Consider the following 6940-nt stretch of genomic DNA (forward strand, 5'->3'; position numbering starts at 1 on the left):
TGAAAGTTGTTTAGGCTGTTCTAGGTCCTTTGCATTTCCATATGAATTTTAAACTTTTTTTTTTTAATGTTTTTTTTTTTTTTTTTTATTTCTGAGAGATAGAGAGAGACAGCATGAGCAGGGGAGGGTCAGAGAGAGAGGGAGACACAGCATCCGAAACAGGGTCAAGGCTCTGAGCTGTCAGCACAGAGCCCGACGCGGGGCTCGAACCCACGAACTGTGAGATCATGACCTGAGCCGAAGTCGGACGCTTAACCGACTGAGCCACCCAGGTGCCCCTCCATGAATTTTAAAAGGAACTTGTCAATCTCTATGGAAAAGCCTGCTGCGATTTTGATTGGGATTGTGTTGACTTTAACAATATTAAATCTTCCAATTGATAAATATATTTCTTCATTTTTTAGTTCTTTTTTCTTTTAAGATTTTATTTTTTTAAGTAATATCTATACCCAACATGGACCTCAGACTCAGGACCCTAAGATCAAGAATCCTTCATTTTTTGACAGTAAACCATCAAAACCCTAGAGGAGAAAGCAGGAAATAACCTCCTTGACCTCCACTGCAGCAATTTCTTACTTGACACATCCCCAAAAGCAAGGGAATCAAGAGCAAAAATAAACTTTGGGACCTCATCAAGATTAAAAGCTTCTGCGCAGCAAAGGAAACAATCCATAAAACTAATAGGCAACCGACGGAATGGGAAAAGATAGGTTCAAATGACATATCAGATAAAGGGTTAATATCCAAAATCTATAAGGAACTCACCAAACTCCACACCCAAAAAACAAATAATCCAGTGAAGAAATGGGCAAAAGACATGAACAGACACTTCTCCAAAGAGGACATCCAGATGGCCAACAGACACATGAAACAATGCTCAGCATCCCTCCTCATCAGGGAAATACAAATCAAAACCACACTGAGATACCACCTCACACCAGTCAGAGTGGCTAAAATGAGCAAATCAGAGGACTCTAGATGCTGGCGAGGATGTAGAGAAACGGGCACCCTCCTACACTGTTGGTGGGAATGTAAACTGGTGCAGCCCTTCTGGAAAACAGTGTGGAGGTTCCTCAAAAAATTAACAATAGAACTCCCCTATGACCCAGCAATAGCACTGTTAGGAATTTACCCAAGGGATATAGGAGTGCTGATGCCTAGGGGCACATGTATACCCCAATGTTCAGAGCAGCGCTCTCAACAATAGCTAAAACATGGAAAGAGCCTAAGTGTCCATCAACAGACGAATGGATCAAGAAGATGTGGTTTATCTATACCATGGAATACTACACGGCAATGAGAAAGAATGAAATCTGGCCATGTGTAGCAACATGGATGGACCTTGAGGGTGTTATGCTGAGCAAAATAAGTCAGGCAGAAAAGGACACATATCACATGTTTGCACGTATAGGAGGATTAGGAGGAATTTAACAGAGGACCGTGGGGGAGAAGAAGGGGGGAAATAGTGGGGGAGAGGGAGGGCGGCAAACCATGAGAGGCTCTTGAATGCTGAGAATACACTGAGGACTGATGGGTGTGGTGGGGAGGGGAGAGATGGGCATGGAGGAGGGCACGTGAGGGGATGAGCACTGGGTGTTATATGGAAACCAAATTGACAATAAACTATTTGTAAAAAAAAAAAAACAAAAAAAACAAATAAACATTTAAAAAAAGAATCCCTCATTTTTTTTTACATGTTCTTTGATTTCTCTCAGCAATGTTTCATTATTAAGTGTGCAGTCCCTACATATCTTTCAGATATATCTCTAAATGTTCCATCTGTTTTGATGCTTTTGTAAATATCACTTTTCACATTTCAAATTCCAATTGTTTACTGATAGAAGATAAAAATATAATTGATTTTCATATACTGATATTATATCCTACAACCTTATTAAATCCTTATTAGTTCTATTAGCGTTTTTGTAGATTCCATCAAATCTTCTACAGAGATGATCAAGTCATCTATAAATAAAGACAGTCTTAATTTACCTTTCCTTTACCACTTCCTTTCTTTTATTCATTTGTACTTTGGGCCTTGGCTGGAACATCTAGTACACTGTTGAATGGAAGTGACGAGAATAGGGGCACCCGGGTGGTTCAGTCGGTTGAGCATCCCAACTCTTGATTTTGGCTCAGGTCATGATCCCAGGGTCGTGGGATCAAGCCCTGCATGTGTCGGGCACCATGCTGAGTGTGGAGCCTGCTTAAGATTCTCTCTCTCTTCATATTTCCCTCTCCCCCACTCACACTCTCTCTCAAAGAAAAAAAAAGTGACAAGGGTAGACATCTTTGCCTTCTTCCTGATCTTAGAGAGATGGAAAGTGTTCCATCTCTCACCATAAAATTGTATGTTTTCCATAGAAGTCTTTTTTCAGGTTAGAGAAGTATCCTTCTACTACTTTGCTGAGAGTTTTGATTAGGAATGGATGATGAATTCTGTCAACTGCCTTTTCTGTGTCTATTGAGATATTTTTTCTTGAGTCTGTTAATATGGTAAATTATATTGATCAATTCTTGAATATTAAACCAAGCTTGTATTCATGGGATAAACCCCACTTGGTAACGATGCATTATCTTTCTTTATATATTGGTACATTTGATTAGTTCATATCTTTGCATCTATGTTCGTGAGGAATACTGGTCAATAGTTTTTCTTCTTTTTTTAAAAATTTTTAAATGTTTTTATTCATTTTTGAGAGAGAGACAGAGCATGAGTGGGGGAAGAGAACAGAGAGAGGGAGACACAGAATCTGAAGCAGGCTCAAGGCTCTGAGCTATCAGCACAGGGCCCAATGTGGGGCTCAAACTCGTGGATCATGAGATAATGACCTGAGCAGACATTGGATGCTTAAGCAACTGAGCCACCCAGGCACCCCCAATAGTTTTTCTTCTGTAATGTCTTTGATTTTGGGGTAAGAGTAATGATGGTCTCATGGAATGAATTGGGAAGTGTTCCTTTTTGGTTTTATAGAAGAATTTGTGTAGAATTACTCTTACTTATTCCTCAGTATTTGGCAGTATTCAAGTGTGAATTCGTACAAGTGTAGGGAAAAAGTTATGAAAGACTCAAAAGATTGCTAGGTGTATCCTGGGGAGGTCATGCTTCTAGGTTATCTCTGCCTTTGTCTTTGAGCTGCCTACAACTCTGTAAACTGTAGAACGCTGATAATAATGCAAAAAATTCTTGTCCATAAAAATGCAAGTTAATTGTACCTGGTGGAATACAATTTATTATTGCCCTGAAAACAGACCTATTTTGCGTGTACTGTAAAATCATTTCACATCACTGCCTATTCTTTGAATTCTCTTTTGAACCAGCTGTAACATCTAATGGTTCCCTCATTAGTTGATGAATTAAATAAAATCTTTGACATGTGTTCATTTTATACTTGCACAAGAAGAACATTTTATCTTTAATGTTATCTTTTATGCCAGGAATGATGAGAATTCATGGTACAGACTTTGTTCAATCCAAGTATTACCAGATTGGTTACTTGCTAAAATGATGGTATCCAGAGCTGTTTTAAGATGAAAGAGAAGACTGGCATTTGTCTCCTCATCTCTCAAAAGAGGCTTTGGGGTGGACAATTTCTAAAGTCCTTTCTCATTCCAACTGTCCAACTCAGACTTGGCGATTTCATGATAAACCTACTTCCATTTGCAGAGTTCAGTTCATTAACTGTTCAAATAGAAGAGTGACACTTTCTGTACCCATCTGAGATCATCGCATGAGAGAACAGATTTGAAATTGTTGAAAGCACAGTATAAATCTAGGGGGCTATTATCTGCACCTTGTGAAAAGCCAAGATAAATGATCCTAAGTCTCATTCTCTCATTTTGGCCAATTCTTTAAAATTTGAAATCTTCACAATCTTCTAGGAAACCTGAAGGAGTTGAAATGAGTTGATCTGAACTTAACCTTTTTTTTCCCTCTCACTGAAGAAGAGTCATCATCTTAAATTAATTTCATCATGGGCTTTAAATAATCTAGAATGATTAAATTCTAAAACTAGACATTCTGAAATAGATCAAATGCCTCGAGGGCTGGTCTCAAATACCGGGGCAGTTGCATGGACAGTGTTGAGAAAGGGCCAATTCTTATTTCTACGCTGTAATTAAAAGGCTCATAGAATTCTTTTAAAAAGCTGTAAATCTCATTTCCTCGTAGCCAGGGCTGCCATGAGCCAGGGTGCTCCTCAGGAATGGGAAGACCACCCCGAGGCCCCCTCCTTTCTCTGGTTATCTACCAGTCACCTCCCGTAGGGGTCCTGGTATATCCAGGTTGGGAAGGCACAGACAGGATCCACGCAGAACTGTGTAGGGGCCCAGAGGAGGCAGGCCCTGCACTTTTCTCCAGTGTAAAAACACTGAACTGATGGTCTAGTTTATGTTCTTAATAGCTGAGGTCGTGTATATATTCTCTTCACTTGTTTTCTTATCCTTAAAATGAGATTAACTTGGGTGATATTAAGTTCTCTTCTAAGCTTAAAAAAAAAAAAAAAACCCTCTTAGGGGGCACCTGGGTGGCTCAGTGGGTTAAGATCCAATTGTTGATTTTGGCTCAGGTCACGATCCCACAGTTTGTGGGTTTGAGCCCCACATGGAGCTCTGTGCTGAGAGTGTAGAGCTTGCTCGGGGTTCTCTCCCTCTCTGCCCTCCCCTCTCTCGTGCTCTCTCCAAAAAAAAAAAAAAAAAAAAAAAAAAAACACTAAAAAAAATAAAGCTTTTATGTGAGAGAAAAACAAGAAATATAACCTATATGTTTATGTGTCTATCTATCCATTCATCCATGCATCTGTCCATTTCTTCTACAAGGAATATGTGTATGCAGGGCACTATGCATGCTGCCAAAAAATAAACATCTAGAATGTAACCCTGCTTTGAAGGAGGTTATGAAAGTCCTCTTCCCACCTGGGGAGGGTGAGGGGAGAGGGGGAGAGCTAGCCAGGGCTAGAGGAACTGCTGTTCAATTAATTAATTAATTAACAATCAGCAAACAGTGGGGAAGAGTGGCTCAGCCTGCAAATGCTAATTATTGGCCCCTTTATGGTGCTGAGACAGTGAGGGCAAACCCTCCTAGGATCCGGGAGGAGCTGGCCCACAGGCCTGGCAGAAGCCGCGATTCTGTTACACCAGCACGCGTGCCAGTTTTTATTGGGTGAGATTAGTGACAACTTCTACAAGTGGAAGTTAGAGCCATAAGATACGAACCCCCAAGTCACTGGGAATCTGCAAGTGTGCTGAAACAGCCAGGGCCATTTTAGGGGAAGCTGCTCTGACCAGTGTTTGGAGGTGGCCTCTTCCACCGCCTTCTGCTAAAGGGTCCTCAGTGTTGTGCCTCTCAATAGTCACCAGCCTGACCTTTGCCCTTGAACTTGCCTTGCCTCTGCTCGCTCGCGCATTCCTGTCCTTAACCCCGTTCGTGCTTCTCAGAAAACGTAATGTTACCCTGACATATTTGTTACTCACCTACAACTGGAATTCCAGCTGTGACATCTTGGGGGAAACTTCTGGCTCCGTGATCTGGGCTGCACCGCCACCATTAGCGGGACCTGTCATGGCTGCTCCACTAACTGGCGGGAAAGAGGCATTTATTTCCCCTCAGCACGCAACCCGCAGTCGCTGCATGCTCCCTTAAGGTGCCGTCCTGATGAACCGCTCCGTCTCCGGACATCTTCGCACGACGCGTGCTTTCCCCAAGTGTTCCTATCTGGTAACTACTGCTGACCCTTTCACATAAACTTCTAGAGAGAAAGGCCCATGCATGCTTTGAGCAAACTACACGGTTCAGGGGACAGTGACAAGTGTCAATAAGGCTTGATCCCCCCCCTCAATCACTGTGTCACCGCCTCCATTAAGAGAAGTGTGCGTTGTTAGAACTTCGGCGCAGCAGAGACGCTCCCATTCAGACGGGCAGGTCAGTACCTGCCTTACAGGCCAGTGTGCGTGAGACTCCGTGAGACTCCCGAGGCCCCCCCAGCAGCACCCCGTCTTCTAAAGGACTACACGCCCTGCGCATAATGAGGGACCAACAGTGCTGATCGGGCCTATTCTAGCTCTATCCTGACAGTGGACATTTGCCGTATTTGAGACTTCCTATCGCTCTTTGTCTTTCTACAGTTGGATAAACTCCTACCCTGTGAGATCTACCTCTCCTGCCAGAGTCAGAACCCGGAATCCCTAGCCGCCAGGTGGGGAAACACGGACCGACTTCCTAGGCTGCGCCCACCAGATGCGCCCCCAACCCCGGCCTTCAACTTGACAGTGACCATTTGATGTAATGGGCTCTGTGGGCGCTCCACTTCGCCGATGCTGGTGGAGGGAGTCCCGGATGCACGCGTGACGCCACGCCAGCAGCAGTTATACCTGCGGGGGGGGAGGGGGTCGGGTTTCCACCATTTGGGTCTCAGTAGAGGCCATGGCTCTGCGCTGACTTCAAGAGCAGCTTCTGGAGGCCCAGCCTCAGATCTGTGCCTCCAGCCCTTGCAGGGGTGTTACCTGTCTGCAGTAAATCCTTCCCTGCATAAATCAGCCATGGGGGATTCTGTTTTATTTTTGATTTTGGTCATTAAAATCGTGACCCTGACAGTATTGGTAGCAGGTCAGGTGCCAGGCCTTTAAGGAAATGGGGGTCTTAGGTTTGAAAACATGGTTACTGTGAAAGGGCAGGGCCCCGCAGCCCACAGGGCAACTCTACCTGGGTTGGGGCCCATCCGGCTCTGTGCCGACACCTCAGAGCCTGGAGCCTGCTGCGGATTCTGGGTCCTCCTTGCCCTCTGCCCCTCCCCAACTTGGGCTCTGTCAGTCTGTCTGTCTGTCTCTCTCTCACATAAACATAAAAAAAACCCTGTTAAGTCAGTGATCACTTGGTGGTTAACAGGAATGACCGATCCCATTGAAGGCAATGCCCTGGGGCCGGGGGGGGGGGGGGGGGGGG

The sequence above is a fragment of the Hyaena hyaena genome, unplaced genomic scaffold (genome assembly GCF_003009895.1).
Source record: "Hyaena hyaena isolate Hyena2069 unplaced genomic scaffold, ASM300989v1 scaffold_50, whole genome shotgun sequence".
In the NCBI taxonomy this organism is placed as follows: domain Eukaryota; kingdom Metazoa; phylum Chordata; class Mammalia; order Carnivora; family Hyaenidae; genus Hyaena; species Hyaena hyaena.